The following is an 18,129-nucleotide window of genomic DNA, read 5'->3' as shown; positions in this document are numbered from 1 at the left end:
GGATATTAATTTGGCCTTTGATCATGAATTATTTAATTACTTATTATTAAAACTGCATGGTACATTAGTCTTAAGCAGCGAACTAGTGTTTACTGTAGCATTTGTGGCTACTCTATGGAAATATATGTTCAGAAAAGCCACGTACACAAAATGCATTTCTTTCACTCCCGAAATGCATTTCGTCCACAAAGTGACGTTCTTCCATTCTGTTCCAGTCCGTTTCCAATGAGATGTTGCATCCCTAGTTTGCATGTTTACGTAGTTGCTTACGTAAGTTATAGAACGCAGGGAGGGTATAAATCTCGTCGTTGCTGAGGGAGAGTCTGCAGAATTCTCATTTTGTTTTCAGCTTACCAGCAAAGCAGTACTGACAATGTTCTCCCGCATCGCCAAATCAGCTGCGAGCATTGCTCGCAGCATCTGCAGCTCTTCCCGGAGCAATACAAAGGTGGCAGTGTTGGGTGCATCCGGGGGCATCGGCCAGCCCCTGTCACTGCTCCTGAAGAGGAGTCCCCTTGTGAGCCAGCTGTCCCTATACGACGTTGTCCACACCCTCGGAGTGGCTGCAGACCTCAGCCACATCGAGACCAGGGCGCAGGTGACTGGCTACGTCGGCCCAGAGCAACTGCCGCAAGCTCTGGAGGGGAGTGAAGTCGTCGTCATCCCTGCTGGAGTGCCCAGGAAGCCGGGGATGACACGGGATGACCTGTTTGACACCAACGCCTCCATTGTGGCCACCCTGGCAGATGCCTGCGCCCGCAACTGCCCTGACGCAATGTTATGCGTCATCACCAACCCGGTGAACTCCACTGTCCCCATCGCTTCAGAAATTCTTAAGAAGCATGGAGTTTACGACCCCAAGCGGGTGTTTGGTGTGACGACTCTAGACGTCGTCAGGGCTAACACCTTCGTGGCTGAACTCTCGGGACTGGATCCGGCTCGCGTCAACGTTCCCGTTGTTGGTGGCCATGCGGGCAAGACTATAATTCCGCTTTTGTCCCGGTGTTCTCCCAAAGTGGAGTTCACTGCGGATACGCTGGCCACCCTGACGGGCCGGATCCAGGAGGCAGGCACGGAGGTGGTTAGGGCAAAGGCTGGGGCAGGCTCTGCCACCCTCTCCATGGCATATGCAGGGGCAAGGTTCGCCTTGTCTCTGCTGGATGCCATGAATGGCAAAGAGGGGGTCGTGGAATGTGCATTCGTCAGGTCTGAGGATCACGAATGCACATACTTCTCCACCCCTCTCCTCCTTGGTGGACAAGGAGTGAAGAGGAACCTGGGCCTGGGGAAGCTCTCTGCATTTGAGGAGAAACTGGTGGTGGAAGCCTTGAATGAGCTGAAGGCCTCCATCAGGAAGGGGGAGGACTTTGTTGGAAACACGCCAGGTCAAGGGGAGGCGCAATAAAAGTCCTCCCTTCACAAGGAAGCTGTTTGCTGGACAATGTACTGAAAATAAACTCTTACGAACTATTTTTCTTTGGCCGTGTTGTTTTTTGGTGTGTGAGGCAGAAAGGTTAATTGTGATTTTTCTGACAGATGTTGTGATTTGATTTGCGATGGATTTTTTTTAAAAGTCAAGCTTCAGAATTAAATATGATCTCCTTAGCTTCAAGTCAGCGACTTTATGTAGGGGATCTTATAATATTGCAGGAAAAGTCGGGCGGTAGGGAGCTGAAACAAAGACAGAGTTAGATCGCTCTGCAATTGCATAACAAAAATTACCTTGCCCTGAGCGATTTCACTTGTAATCTTATCATTTACTTGTGTCCTATTATTGTGCAGTACAGACAAGCCAAAACAACAGTCTGCAACTTTACGTAAAGTAGATCCTCGGAGCTGACAAAGGCACACCCGACAACCCCCTCTTGTGCCAAGTCTCAGCCCCCTCGCTGAGTCTGCCTTATTGTACTGTAGTTCTTAGGAGCTATATACAAACTTGTACAAGCTGTTCACCTTGTTTTTTTTTTATGACAATGCTTTTTCTATTTAATTTTAATCCATTAATAAGCTGCAAAAGTGATTTGCAGGCCTGGATAGCATTTTAAATTAATAATTTTATCTGAAGTACTTCTTTTCATATAATATAGCAAGATCTTACAACACAGCGAACAGGCTGCGTTAACATAATCAGACTAGCATTTGTAGCTACAGGTTATTATATATGCGGTGCTGTGTCCTAAGCAGTTAGATAACACGTTTATTGAGCAGATGAACAGAAGAGATTTAGCAGAAGAATCTGCTGTAACCTTTGTGGGCGCTCAAATTATCTGTTGGCTATTTTTTCACAGTGTAAAGCAATGGTGATGAGTTTGATCACGGAAGTAATACATGTGATAGTTTTGCACATGACACAGAACACTGGCCCACTATACCTGTGGTACAGCCCCACAGGCCGGTATCATCAGTGATACGAAGCCAGGACAGCGCCAAACGACCGGTTTTTTTCGGACACCAACTGGGAAGTTACACTTCATTTTAATTTTTATTCATCTGTGAAAATGATTAGTCTAAATGCTCACAAATGTAGCCTGAACGATCTTCCAACAGGAATGATAATTAAAACATGCCTGCATGTTCCAGGTCATCCGATAAATTAAGAGTTCAATTCTATAGCGTCAGGTACTATAGTAACGGCACACGGGCTCGGACTGGGAAGAAACTTCGGCCCTGATTTTAAAAGTGAGCATTAAACAATTATAACTAATTTCAGTTAAATTATTTATTCCATAATAAACAAATCTATCCAAAATAGTCTTATTTTTATTATAATAATATATAATATAGTTTTCCAAACGCGCATGCGCCTTTACGTATCCCCATGCACTGTAACGGTTTTTTTTCCCCGTCGCGCCACGGAGGTCGTTTGTGAGGAGTTTTGGCGGGCAGGCGTGAATTGTCAGAAGGTAATTTATAAGTTTTTTTGATGCTGCTGTTGCTGTTTATTTGCTATTTACTCGTATTTTAACATATTATTTATCTTAGCCGTAAAAAATTCTCGACGGTTTTGCGGACCACGTTTTAAAATTTCCTGTCAGAAAGTTATCAGATTAGATTGTTAGTTAATTTACGTCTCAGTACACAGTGGTGTGCAGCGGTTGTTATATCAATGTGTTCAGTTTGTTTTTTAAAGTAGGCCTATCAATTTTTCCATGTTCTCATTGAAGAGGACACTTCATTTTTCAGTGATCCAGAAAGACAGCTTGAAAGGGGAGATCGTTGTAGAAGGTACAATAATTTTCCTACCCCGTTTCATTGCTATGACTTAAGCACAGATTTCAAGCTTAGAATTTCTGCATTATAGAATAAAAATGTGTACTCTCTGCGGTTTATCTAATCCATTAGCATCTGTGTTTTTTGTGTATGTTGTCTAAAGATTGTAATTTTCTATTATGGCTGTGCGATATGTCCAAAAACTCATGTAACATTTTAGGTCATTTCATATCTCGTTGATACATATCATGATATAGCACATTTTCTGTAGGTTCAGAGCATAGTTTATGTAAAATGATCACATGGATAGACTTATGTCTTGTTAACTCTCATTTGTCTAGTGTATCATTCAAATGTATCAAATAGCTTAAATGCATTACCACTAACTGTGATTTGCAACACAATGTAATAAATGACAGAATATTTTATAAAACAATTAGTATTTTTCTGTCGTTACATCTTCATTTTGCACAGCCCTATTTATAATTATAGTATACACATTTTTTCAATAGACCAAACAAGAGATTGGAGGAGCTGGGCCATGGCTGCGGTAGTGTAGCTGTAAAAAAAGATGTCCATCCCTACCCAAACCTCCTCCTCGTCCAGTATTGACCTCTATTACCGAACACACTTCATCCTCTTCTGAACAACCTCCTTCTTCTCCTACTGCTGCATGTTCAGAGTCTCCCCAGCCAGCAGTAAATGAGCTACCAATGAGTTCTGCGACAGCAGTGTCACATAACAGTCAACGTTATTCAACCTCAGTACTCATTCCAGGTATGGTTGCACATGGTTTGTCACAAAGTAATTCCATACCATAATGCACAAGAGTCCTTGTGCAGGCCTGGCCACCAGACGCTCGCCATCGAGCCCCACCCCCAGGCCTGGCTCCAGGGGGGGGCCCCGGTGACCCGCGTCAGAGCGAGGGAAAACGTGAATCAATGTTTTTACTCATCATAAGGGGTCTGATGAGCCACACTTCGTCTGGTTCCTCACCCAGGACCTGTTTGCCTTGGGTGACCCTATCAGTAGCATAAAGCCCTGGGCAACTTAGCTCCTGGGATCATTGGAACACGCAAACCCCTCTACCACGATAAGGTGTCGGCTCCAGGAGAGGTTGCACCAGGAGAGGTTGCAGGAACTGTTAAGGAAATAATTTGTATCATCATTTTTTCTGTTAGTCTCTATGCCTATAATGTTGCAGACCTGACTCACATATACACAATGATTAACCTTCCACTCATAAAATACTTTTTTTAATGAATACAGGCAAAGTTGTTAGTACAGTCTGAGTTAAAAAGTGACATAAAAAGTTAAGTGAAGTAAGACTACTAAAATCCCTCTTTATAAATGTATCAACCTTTGCAGACTGTCTACCTGGGAACTGTTGGAGGTGGAGATGTAGCATCTACAACCAGGCGTGTGATGTCAACTCTCATGACCAATGAGCTAGCTACACAGCTAAACTGGATGGGCCATGGAGAAAAACAAGGCTTTTGAAGCCTAAAACTCTGTATAGTTGTCTGCGGTAAGATTTACTCTGGATTTTAGAGCCTCAGCTTCTTAATTTACACTGGGCAGAATATTTTAATTTGTACTTCAGCTTTTGATGAACAAGAAATTTCTCAGTTGCAAACTATACGTTTGCCCACAATGGGCCAGCATTTTGGGGCCAATGTCGTGCCGATGTGCAAATTCCAATCGGGCCAATGTAGGCTGCCCACTTGGGGCCCGGCGACCCATAACGCCTCAGAGGCTCAGCTGACACTTGCCAAATCTGAGCTAGTGAGGGCCACAGAGGTTAAGCCGGTGTTTGCCGTAACTCAGCGTGTGTGCGCCTCAGAGGCTGGGCCGGACTTTATGCCATAACCCAGCGTGTGCGCACCTCAGAGGCTGAGCCAGACATTATGCCGTGACTCAGCTTGTGCGAGCCTCAGAGGCTGGGCCGGACTTTGCCGTAACTGAACTTGGGCAGTCGCATCGGGTCTCGGACAAACGGGGTTGAGTCAGAGGCTGGAAGAGAATGTTAGTTAGAATAACCCCAGTCTCTGAGAAACATGCAGAGGTTAACAAAGTCAGACAGCCAAGAAGTAATCAAAAACACAGTTTATTAACAATTAATATATAACACATCAATTTAACTAAATATAACATTAAGGTCATTTTAACCCCACCGAGTGGGGGTGAGGTGTCTTGTCGGAGCCAGTGGACTTTTGCTTCAGGACACTGGTTGGAACATTACCGGCTTGCCAGAGGCTTGCCAGAGCCGGCGGCCTTAAAGGTGTTTCGCAAAGTCCTCCCCCTTCCTGATGGAGGCCTTCAGCTCCTCCAGGGCTTCCGCCACCAGTTTCCTGCAATATTATAAGATCCCCTACATAAAGTCGCTGACTTGAAGCTAAGGAGATCATATTTAATTCTGAAGCTTGACTTTTAAAAAAAATCCATCGCAAATCAAATCACAACATCTGTCAGAAAAATCACAATTAACCTTTCTGCCTCACACACCAAAAAACAACACGGCCAAAGAAAAATAGTTCGTAAGAGTTTATTTACAGTACATTGTCCAGCAAACAGCTTCCTTGTGAAGGGAGGACTTTTAGTGCGCCTCCCCTTGACCTGGCGTGTTTCCAACAAAGTCCTCCCCCTTCCTGATGGAGGCCTTCAGCTCATCCAAGGCTTCCACCACCAGTTTCTCCTCAAAGGCAGAGAGCTTCCCCAGGCCCAGGTTCCTCTTCACTCCTTGTCCACCAAGGAGGAGAGGGGTGGAGAAGTATGTGCATTCGTGATCCTCAGACCTGACGAATGCACACTCCACGACCCCCTCTTTGCCATTCATGGCATCCAGCAGAGACAAGGCGAACCTTGCCCCTGCGTATGCCATGGAGAGGGTGCAGAGCCTGCCCCAGCCTTTGCCTCAACCACCTCCGTGCCTGCCTCCTGGATCCGGCCCGTCAGGGTGGCCAGCGTATCTAATTTTTAAGAATTTCCGAAGTGATGGGAACAGTGGAGTTTACCGGGTTGGTGATGACACATAACATTGCGTCAGGGCAGTTGCGGGCACAGGTATCTGCCAGGGTGGCCACGATGGAGGCGTTTGTGTCAAATAGATCATCTCGCGTCATCCCCGGCTTCCTGGGCACTCCAGCAGGGATGACGACAACTTCACTCCCCTTCAGTGCTTGCGGGAGTTGCTCTGGGCCGACGTAGCCAGTCACCTGCGCCCTGGTCTCGATGTGGCTGAGGTCTGCAGCCACTCCGAGGGTGTGGACGACGTCGTAAAGGGAGAGCTGACTGACCAGGGGACTGCTCTTCAGGAGCAGTGACAGGGGCTGGCCGATGCCCCCGGACACACCCAGCACTGCCACCTTGGCATTGTTCTGGGAAGAGGTGCATAAGCTACGAGCGATGCTTGCAGCTGATCTTGCGATGCGGGAAAACATTCTGACTACTGGTTTGCTGGTAGGATTAAAACAAAATAGAAAGTATGTAGATTCTCCCTTAGCAACGGCACTGACATCCTCTACCACGGCTCCCGGTCGAGAGCGACAAAAACTCTTGACTAAAGAACCGAACTGAATTGAAGTTCAAACAAGTGCACAGTTAGTCCTTGCTGCAGAAAATGTCACTCTGAGATGATCATCCAAAGGGTTCCTGTCTTCCAAAGTGTGCTGTCAAGAACAAATTAAATTATGTCAGTTAAAGAGATTATGTTAATCATGTACACAGATTGTTTCTCAGTAAACGTGACATTAATTAGTGTCAATAACAATAGAGGTCGACCGACATATTGGCCGGCCGATATTTGGCATTTTTTTTAATACTACGAGTGTAGTACGCCGATTTACAGACAGGCACGTCTGCGGGCAGCCCAGTGTTACTGTTGCTTCTGGTTTTTTTTTTTCTTGTGTCGGACAGTTTCACTCCGTGTGTGTGGGGCGGAGCAGGCAGATCTCTGCAGCGTGTTTGAGAGAACGGAGATTCGAACAATGTGTCAGACGTCTAGATGAAAAGTGCACGACTTTGCGCTGTTGGTTTCCTCATTAAACATGTCTATCTTTTATACGGGCTTATCCGTCGAAAACGTCACAATCACTAGGGGCTTACGTTGTCCTTGCATACAAGGCTGTGTAATACGACAGAGTTATTTTATTTTCTGCGATCGCTAGATTCTAATTGTGAATTTGGCTTGTAAGCCATCTGTCTGCTAACAACATAAGCAACATGTTAGTGAAAGGTTTTGGGCCTTGTACACTACTCATCATACCACGATGCACTTAGTTACTAGTGTTTTTTTTTCTTTCAAAATGTATTAGAGTGTAATTGTTTTAATGTGCATGGAATACTGGAATTGTAGAATGAATTGAAGATGAAAGCACTGTAATAAAAATGCTAACCTTGCATTTCATCTTCTGCTTTAGTAATTGCTATCTAATGGCTGTGAGGGACGGGTGGGGCAAGGAAGACTCAGGGACCGGAAGTGGGATTAACCCTGGGGAACCCAGAGCACCTTATTATAGGAAAAATATCTCCATTGGCTAAAATGATCATACAGACCCAGTGAACTCAAAAACAGGTGTTTTGTAAAAAAAATAACCCTTTCCCAGTCCATGTTATGAAATGTGCCATATACGACCCGCTGGACTGTTCATGCTCTTCCAACTTGTTAATTTGTTAATGTAAAGGGGCAGCATGTGGCTCAGTGGGCTAAGCCTGTGTGCTTGTAATCACAAGGTTGCCGCTTCAAACCCAGCCTCAGCATGTCTGCGGGTCCTTGAGCAAGGCCCTTAACCCCCAGCTCCCTGGGCGCTGCCATGGGTGGCTGCCCTTCGCAGACTGCTTGCTTGCAAAGACCAAGTTGAGGGAGGCGTAAAAAAAAAAGACAATTTCCCCACGGGGATTCATAAAGTGATGACTATTATTAAATTTCACCTATGAAATAAGGACAGAAAAGAAGGAGAAACCAAATCTTTGCAACATTCTCATTTCCAAAATGCAAAATGCATTTATTGAGTTTTCCTTTTCATCATTCACCATGTGCTGGCAATAAGACACATGCTTCAAACATGCCAAACCATCAAGAAACAGGTCAAGTGAACGGACCTGCAAAAAGGTGCACTACACACAGAAAGTTTACCTGTGGTGGGTTGTAAGGTCTGGTGTACCACATGTATTCCCTCTGTTTTTGAGGCTGATGTTGAGCACATGGAACATGATCATCACAGTTGCCAGAAAAGTTTCAAAACATCCAAAACCTAGTTGTACATGTTCTATAACATCTAAACATTATAACTGATGATGCAAAATTTCTGCCACTTACCTATTCACAGCTTGACAGGTGAATCTCAAAACGCGTTAGGGGCCATATTTATTGTGGAAAAAAATCTGGTTAATTGAGTCAGTAATCACTAAATGTCACTGTTACTGGTTCAATGGGCTGTAAAGCAAAAAAAAAAATTTCTTAACTTTGATGAGTGGGTTGAATGTAAGGCAGAAATAAAAGGAAGGGTCGTGTATGACCCTGTGGGTTCCCCAGGGTTAAAACTGAAGACAACATGCACATTCCTTTTTGTATTGTTTAGAAATTTTCCTTTCCTAAGAAATGAAGAGTTTGCTGCTATATTGTGCACTAGGAGATTCTGATGCTGCTGTTTTTATTGTTTATAAGTTTGTTTACAAGTTGTATTGTGTTTTGTTATTTAAGTTTATATTTAAATTTACACAAGTCAGTATTCAATAAATGCCAAGTTGAGAAATTTTCTGTATCGTTTGTTATTATTAGCGTGATATTTTACCATGCAAATAGAGGGGAAAACATCCAATTATCGGCCAAAAAAAAATCGGCAGCATATATCGGCCATCGGCTGACCCCGACTCCTAAATATCGGCATCGGCTACTGAAAAACCCATGGCGGTCGACCTCTAAATAACAATACTCACAGAGGACACGCTGCACACGGAGTTTCATCTGGGCCTCCAACCAACCTCGTATAGCTGTCACTGAAACTGGCCTGACGTCTGTGAACCGGCACTCCTGCCTGGCACGTCCACATCCAGGGTCACCAGGTGGGTCTGAAGAAACCTGTCAAATACTGACTGGACATCCAACTGTTGATTTGATCCAAAGGCAGCGTCCCGTGCAGTGCCACAGGCAGCACGACTGGTTCCCTCTTCCGCAGACTTTCCACTGAAATGGAGAACAGTTTAAGGTTAGTATTCAGTGGTGAGGGTTTTGATTTCGTGTGTCGATTTTTCCAAGTCTTCTGACATACATAAAACATGCTTACCGATTTACCTGCCAGCTTGCTCCTCAGCTTACTGGCCGCCACCACATTTTGAGCTGTCGGAGTAGAATGAGTGAGATAATCGGCGAACAAAGACTTTTCAGAGTCTGTCGTGCTCTTGCTGTCTGTTTCAAACACTCCTGGGCAGTCTGGCTGGTCACTGGGTCCATCTGGTATCAAAAATGCAAGATTAATATAAGAACATAAGACATTTACAAACGAGAGGGGGCCATTCGGCCCATCAAGCTCGTTTGGGGAGAACTTAACTAATAGCTCAGAGTTGTTAAAATCTTATCTAGCTCTGATTTAAAGGAACCCAGGGTTTTACTGTAGCTTCCGCTACACTAGCAGGAAGACTATTCCATACTCTAACTACACGCTGTGTAAAGAAGTGCTTCCTCAAATTTGTTTTAAAATGTTCTCCTGCTAATTTCCACAATATGAGAAACTAACGTAACACCCGATAACGTATTTAGAAGATACTGTAGGGGAAATGCATCATGACGATTAGCTAACTTTTGGTGTAGCCGGTTGAGGTCGTTTGAGACGTTCTATGTATGTCTTCCTGTGGTGGAGACAAAAAACCTCATCCCACCCAGGTCATCAGTGGTTCTTTGATCCCCCTTGGAGCTCAGCAGATGTGGACGCACATGGCTGAAGTAGATGTCAAACCACAGTGGCAGAGGAAAAACAGCAACAAAGATTTAATTCCTGCTTTTGAACAGGCCCTGCTTGGTTCTGGCTGGAAATGTGAAATAAATTTGATAAATTCAGATTTCTCTTCCTCAGAGAATAGAGCAAATGTGGCCCCTCGTTGTATGGATGTTTCCTGCTACTTCACACAGATGACCGTATCGTATAGCCCATTAAGATGGGTAACAAAAAGAGTACTGTACAATACTTACGGTCAAGGGACGTCACAAGCAGTAGGGTAAGCAGGATTTCTTGCTGATTTTGGGTCTCCTGGCAGCACACATTGAGAACAGCAGGGGTGTTAGAAAAGACTAGAGGCAGAGAAGACAAAACGTATCACCAAATCAACAAGTTACATGGGTGTGAACAATTGAACTTACCTCCTTTGGGCAATCTCCTTGCTCACCAGCTTGGCACAGCTTTGTTGGGGTGAGCCAATGTACTCAGTGAAGAACATGCAGTCGCTCCACAGTCCTTCATTCAAGTACCTGAGGTCAGTGTTTGTAGTATGATATTTCAGGAATCTGAAAGAGGAAGTACACATATTTAAAGTTTATATACACACACACAAACAAACACACACATATATATGCATATATATATATATATGTGTGTGTGTGTGTGTGTGTATGCTACTAATTCACAAAACATGCCACCAACCTCTTCAGACTCTTTAGGTAATTCATCTGCATCTGCTTGGACAGCTTTACCTCAGTCATCTCATAGAGGAACAACTTAGTTTTATCTCTTTCCTCGACAAATCCCAAGGAAGGCTTCTCCAAGTTCATGTAATAAATGAACCTGCTGACATTTTTCACCTGTAAAGAAAAAAAGCATAACGGGGGGAGGGGGGGGCATTAGTCACCAGTCACCACTCCAGGTGATTGAGGACACTCCAGCTCCTCAATCATCCATTTAAAAGGATCAGTTTTGTAAATTTCAGACAGAAGAAACAACATGATATATAAACAGGCTGAAAAGCTCTTCAACCAACCTGCTAAGTGGGTTCGCATCATTGAAAATCTCTTGCATGTGCCTGTAGCTGAAGATCCTGCCCCACTGCAGAGTATCCTGCACATCCTGCTTCGCCTTGTCTTTACCTTCCTTGATGGCATCATTAGATGTTGTCTTCAGGCAAACCCGACTGATAGCAATTGCATAACAAAAAATACCTTGCCCTGAGCGATTTCACTTGTAATCTTATCATTTACTTGTGTCCTATTATTGTGCAGTACAGACAAACCAAAACAACAGAGGCGAGAGCTTGCTCACAAGGGGACTCTTCTTCAGGAGCAGTGACGGGCTGGCCGAAGTTGTTGTGCAAGCGAGCGCTCTTGGGTGTTGGCGTGCTCCGGCTTCCCGCTTGTTGTACACCCGTTACTTGGTAGTGGATCTGCTCTGTGTTCGCATCGCGCTGTACTGCTCTTAAAGTAGATTTGAGGACATAGGCATGGGCGTAAATCCCGGGGGGGGGACGGAGGGGACATGTCCCCCCCTATCCGAGGGTTGTCCCCCCCCAAAAAAATTATATATATATAAAAAAAAATCGCACTATTGTGAAAAATATATGTATGTATACCTAAAATAATTCTGTAAGTAGAAAAAAAAACAAACGCAAAAAATGCATTTAGAAACAGTTGAGTTCCCCCTCCCCTTCCTCACAGTGGTTTGGCCAACTGCCTGCTTTCCCAGTTCATCTCACCTACTCTACACACGAGTCAGGTTTGTGGCTGCGGCTCAATTAATGTTGAACTCCAGTAAGTAGGGTATATTATTCACTTTAAATAAAGCGATTCTCTTTAATGTAGTTGATGCAGACTCATTCATAAATTAGTTGCGGCAAAAATGCTGATTACCGATTTAATTTTCCATGAATCTGCTATATTAGCGATTAAAATATTACTTATCTACATTAACGTTAGCTTGTTTACAATAGCTTGTTGCATAGTGCACTGCAACTAACACGCCAAAGCCGTTTCCCATGCATTGTTTTATTTGTGACGACTTGGCATAATGTTAACTTAACATTAACGGCCACAATTAGCATATTGTTTAGCTGTGCATTTACTAAATGCTACGTCCGAACTGACCCCACTGTATTTTTTTGTATAATCAATTTCTATTATGCATTTAAACAGTCATGTTTAAATTTTATTGTATGTTGATGGCTTGACTGTAAACAACATTAACAAACAATGCAATAAATAGTTTTGAGGAAAAATCTGCTTTGTCATTGAACCTGAGAAAAACTTTGAAAATAACCATAATGACGCAGTCTCCATGCTACAATAATAATGATAGAAGCAAAGTTTTTCATTGTGGGGACATATCTTTATAAGTACAATTTGACTTTATTATTTGTGTCCCCTTCAAAAATTGCTCATGAGAAATTTTATATTTATTGTCCCCCCCTACTGTTAAATGAAATTTACACCCATGGACATAGGGATGGAAAAATATTTGCACTCAGTTTCCTCGGAGCTGACAAACGCACACCCGATAACCCCCTCTTGTGCCAAGTCTCAGCCTCCTCGCTGAGTCTGCCTTATTGTACTGTAATTCTTAGGAGCTGTATACAAACTTGTACAAGCTGTTCACATCGTTTTTTTTTTTATAACTGAATGCTTTTTCCACTTTATTTTAATCCATCAATATGCTGCAAAACTGATTTGCAGGCCTGGAGTTTGTGATACCATTTTAATAAATACTGAAGGAATTTGTTCTTTTAATCTTAAAAAGATATACTCTGACACATAACATACCGTCAGGGCAGTTATGGGCACAGGCATCACCCAGGGTGGCAACGATGCCGGATCCACGGGGGAGGAACGGGGTTAGGTCGGACGGGAGAGGGAAGGTTCTGGAGGCGTGAGAAGAGGAGGCAGGAAAAGTCGGGCGGTACGGAGCTGAAACAAAGACAGGGTTAGATCGCTCAGCAATTGCATACCAAAAATTACCTTGCCCTGAGCGATTTCACTTATAATCTTATCATTTACTTGTGTCCTATTATTGTGCAATACAGACAAGCCAAAACAACAGTTTGTAACTTCACTTAAAGTAGATTTGAGGACATAGGGATGAAGAAATATTTGCACTAAGTGTCCTCGGAGCTGACAAACGCACACCCGACAACCCCCTCTTGTGCCAAATCTCAGCCTCCTCGCTGAGTCTGCCTTATTGTACCGTAATTCTTAGGAGCTGTATACAAACTTGTACAAGCTGTTCACATTGTTTTTTTTATGACTGAATGCTTTTTCCATTTTATTTTAATCCATTAATATGCTGCAAAAGTGATTTGCAGGCCTGGAGTTCTGGATACCATTTTAATAAATACTGAATGAATTTGTTCTTTTAATCTTAAAAAGATATACCCTGACACATAACATACCGTCAGGGCAGTTATGGGCACAGGCATCACCCAGGGTGGCAACGATGGCGGATCCACGGGGGAGGAACGGGGTTAGGTTGGATGAGAGTGGGATGGTTCTGGAGGCGTGGGAAGAGGAGGCAGGAAAAGTCGGGTGGTACGGAGCTGAAACAAAGACAGGGTTAGATCGCTCTGCAATTGCATACCAAAAATTACCTTGCCCTGAGCGATTTCATATATAATCTTATCATTTACTTGTATCCTATAATTGTGCAGCACAGACAAGCCGAAACAACAGAGGCGAGAGCTTGCTCACAAGGGGACCCTTCTTCAGGAGCAGTGACGGGCTGGCCGATGCCCCTGGACGCACCCAACACTGTCACCTTGGCATTGTTCTGGGAAGATGTGCATAAGGTACGAGCGGTGCTTGCAGCTGATCTTGCAATGCGGGAAAACATTCTGACTACTGGTTTGCTGCTAGGATTAAAACAAAATAGAAATTATGCAGATTCTCACTTAGCAATGGCACTGACATCGATTAAAATAAAAGTTGTTGTGCACGCGAGCGCTCTTGGGTGTTGGCGCGCTCCGGCTTCCCGCTTGTTGTACACCCGTTACTTGGTAGTGGATCTGCGCTGTGTTCGTATCGCGCTGTACAATTAGCTGGACGACGGATTTGTGGTGGTGTTTATTGTCCACCGATTTGGATAGAATAATTATTAAAACATGTGAACACAAGGGTTACACACAGTCTTCTACCGTCTCCCAGTCCACATTGTGGAAACTCCGCTCACAGCAAATAAGTTGTACGCATTACTGCAAACTGGACACAACCATTCGATCAATTACAAAGGAAAATAAAATACCAGTGCTGGATAAACAACACACTTGAGTAGAGTAATTCCTGAAACAAGTGGATACAGGGGTTACACACAGTCATCTCCCTAACAGAGAACATAAAAAGCCCGGTCACCTATATCCATCAAAATAACGCATTTTAACAAAAACGACATGAAACGGCACACGAATATATTTATTCACAAACGTAAACAAAAGCAAAACTACATAATTCTATACAATATAACTGAAAATACACTTCTTGTACGCGACCGCTGAAACACTACGTACCGTCTCGGAGTCTACGGGGCAAACTGAGGCGCCCAGAACTAGGCGCTCTGGCGCCCCGCCCAGGATTAACTACGGGGGCTCGGCTAGCAGCAGCGAGTCGGTTTTGGCTTACCGCCGGTAAAACAATCGAGTGCCACCTGTCGCCACGCCGCGCAATTCCGGCGATTCTGACCAATTTTGCCAGTGCGATTCTGTTTGGATTTCCCCGTCTTCATCCCTGAAATCGCAAATTTCAACCCTGGAAGTCGGAGTTCAATAAATAAATCAATCAGTCCAACAACTGGGAGAAATGATTCTTGGAAAATTTGCAACAGTGGAGAAAGGATGACAAAACATCGAATACATTTAAGTCAGATGACAATAGGGCTGAACGGTTTGGGGAAAGGATCTAATTATGGTTTTTCTGACAGATGTTGTGATTTGATTTGCGATGTTGGTTTTTTTAAAAGTCAAATTTCAGTATTAAGTATGATCTCCTTAGCTTCAAGTCAGCGACTTTATGTAGGGGATCTTATAATATAGCAAGATCTTACCACACAGCGAACAGGCTGCGTTAACATAATCAGACTAGCATTTGTAGCTACAGGCTATTATATATGCGGCGCTGTGTCCTAAGCAGTTAGATAACACGTTTATTGAGCAGATGAACAGAAGAGATTTAGCAGAAGAATCTGCTGTAACCTTTGTGGGCGCTCAAATTATCTGTTGGCTATTTTTTTACAGTGTAAAGCAATGGTGATGAGTTTGATCACGGAAGTAATACATGTGACAGTTTTGCACATGACACAGAACACTGGCCCACTATACCTGTGGTACAGCCCCACAGGCCGGCTGTCATCAGTGATACGAAGCCAGGACAGTGCCAAACGCCCGGTTTTTTTCGGACACCAACTGGGAAGTTACACTTCATTTTAATTTTTATTCATCTGTGAAAATGATTAGTCTAAATGCTCACAAATGTAGCCTGAACGATCTTCCAACAGGAATGATAATTAAAACATGCCTGTATGTTCCAGGTCATCTGATAAATTAAGAGTTCAATTCTATAGCGTCAGGTACTATAGTAACGGCACACGGGCTCGAACTGGGAAGAAAATTCGGCCCAACATACACGGGGCAATATCAGGTTATTTATAATATGAGCTAATTAAGCGACGGATATTAATTTGGCCTTTGATCATGAATTATTTAATTACTTATTATTAAAACTGCATGGTACATTAGTCTTAAGCAGCGAACTAGTGTTTACTGTAGCATTTGTGGCTACTCTATGGAAATATATGTTCAGAAAAGCCACGTACACAAAATGCATTTCTTTCACTCCCGAAATGCATTTCGTCCACAAAGTGACGTTCTTCCATTCTGTTCCAGTCCGTTTCCAATGAGATGTTGCATCCCTAGTTTGCGTGTTTACGTAGTTGCTTACGTAAGTTATAGAACGCAGGGAGGGTATAAATCTCGTCGTTGCTGAGGGAGAGTCTGCAGAATTCTCATTTTGTTTTCAGCTTACCAGCAAAGCAGTACTGACAATGTTCTCCCGCATCGCCAAATCAGCTGCGAGCATTGCTCGCAGCATCTGCAGCTCTTCCCGGAGCAATACAAAGGTGGCAGTGTTGGGTGCATCCGGGGGCATCGGCCAGCCCCTGTCACTGCTCCTGAAGAGGAGTCCCCTTGTGAGCCAGCTGTCCCTATACGACGTTGTCCACACCCTCGGAGTGGCTGCAGACCTCAGCCACATCGAGACCAGGGCGCAGGTGACTGGCTACGTCGGCCCAGAGCAACTGCCGCAAGCTCTGGAGGGGAGTGAAGTCGTCGTCATCCCTGCTGGAGTGCCCAGGAAGCCGGGGATGACACGGGATGACCTGTTTGACACCAACGCCTCCATTGTGGCCACCCTGGCAGATGCCTGCGCCCGCAACTGCCCTGACGCAATGTTATGCGTCATCACCAACCCGGTGAACTCCACTGTCCCCATCGCTTCAGAAATTCTTAAGAAGCATGGAGTTTACGACCCCAAGCGGGTGTTTGGTGTGACGACTCTAGACGTCGTCAGGGCTAACACCTTCGTGGCTGAACTCTCGGGACTGGATCCGGCTCGCGTCAACGTTCCCGTTGTTGGTGGCCATGCGGGCAAGACTATAATTCCGCTTTTGTCCCGGTGTTCTCCCAAAGTGGAGTTCACTGCGGATACGCTGGCCACCCTGACGGGCCGGATCCAGGAGGCAGGCACGGAGGTGGTTAGGGCAAAGGCTGGGGCAGGCTCTGCCACCCTCTCCATGGCATATGCAGGGGCAAGGTTCGCCTTGTCTCTGCTGGATGCCATGAATGGCAAAGAGGGGGTCGTGGAATGTGCATTCGTCAGGTCTGAGGATCACGAATGCACATACTTCTCCACCCCTCTCCTCCTTGGTGGACAAGGAGTGAAGAGGAACCTGGGCCTGGGGAAGCTCTCTGCATTTGAGGAGAAACTGGTGGTGGAAGCCTTGAATGAGCTGAAGGCCTCCATCAGGAAGGGGGAGGACTTTGTTGGAAACACGCCAGGTCAAGGGGAGGCGCAATAAAAGTCCTCCCTTCACAAGGAAGCTGTTTGCTGGACAATGTACTGAAAATAAACTCTTACGAACTATTTTTCTTTGGCCGTGTTGTTTTTTGGTGTGTGAAGCAGAAAGGTTAATTGTGATTTTTCTGACAGATGTTGTGATTTGATTTGCGATGGATTTTTTTTAAAAGTCAAGCTTCAGAATTAAATATGATCTCCTTAGCTTCAAGTCAGCGACTTTATGTAGGGGATCTTATAATATTGCAGGAAAAGTCGGGCGGTAGGGAGCTGAAACAAAGACAGAGTTAGATCGCTCTGCAATTGCATAACAAAAATTACCTTGCCCTGAGCGATTTCACTTGTAATCTTATCATTTACTTGTGTCCTATTATTGTGCAGTACAGACAAGCCAAAACAACAGTCTGCAACTTTACGTAAAGTAGATCCTCGGAGCTGACAAAGGCACACCCGACAACCCCCTCTTGTGCCAAGTCTCAGCCCCCTCGCTGAGTCTGCCTTATTGTACTGTAGTTCTTAGGAGCTATATACAAACTTGTACAAGCTGTTCACCTTGTTTTTTTTTTATGACAATGCTTTTTCTATTTAATTTTAATCCATTAATAAGCTGCAAAAGTGATTTGCAGGCCTGGATAGCATTTTAAATTAATAATTTTATCTGAAGTACTTCTTTTCATATAATATAGCAAGATCTTACAACACAGCGAACAGGCTGCGTTAACATAATCAGACTAGCATTTGTAGCTACAGGTTATTATATATGCGGTGCTGTGTCCTAAGCAGTTAGATAACACGTTTATTGAGCAGATGAACAGAAGAGATTTAGCAGAAGAATCTGCTGTAACCTTTGTGGGCGCTCAAATTATCTGTTGGCTATTTTTTCACAGTGTAAA

The 18,129-nt window shown here is 44.2% G+C and overlaps 1 long non-coding RNA gene and 3 pseudogenes across 1 annotated transcript; 3 read left to right on the top strand and 1 right to left on the bottom strand.

Annotated features, from left to right (window-relative positions):
• The first annotated feature begins 307 nt into the window (after window positions 1-307).
• Window positions 308-1,470, top strand: LOC140591747 (malate dehydrogenase, mitochondrial pseudogene; annotated as a pseudogene).
• A 1,450-nt stretch (window positions 1,471-2,920) lies between these two features.
• On the top strand, window positions 2,921-5,414 carry LOC140591660 (uncharacterized). Its single transcript, XR_011991941.1, has 3 exons — window positions 2,921-3,225; window positions 3,723-3,987; window positions 4,579-5,414. It is a non-coding gene; the product is annotated as an uncharacterized lncRNA (long non-coding RNA).
• On the bottom strand, window positions 5,302-15,410 carry LOC140591659 (malate dehydrogenase, mitochondrial pseudogene; annotated as a pseudogene).
• Window positions 15,411-15,870: 460 nt separating this feature from the next.
• Window positions 15,871-17,305, top strand: LOC111844744 (malate dehydrogenase, mitochondrial pseudogene; annotated as a pseudogene).
• Window positions 17,306-18,129: the final 824 nt, after the last annotated feature.

The sequence above is a fragment of the Paramormyrops kingsleyae genome, chromosome 6 (assembly GCF_048594095.1).
Source record: "Paramormyrops kingsleyae isolate MSU_618 chromosome 6, PKINGS_0.4, whole genome shotgun sequence".
NCBI lineage: Eukaryota > Metazoa > Chordata > Actinopteri > Osteoglossiformes > Mormyridae > Paramormyrops > Paramormyrops kingsleyae.
This window is presented reverse-complemented; position numbering and strand designations above follow the sequence as displayed.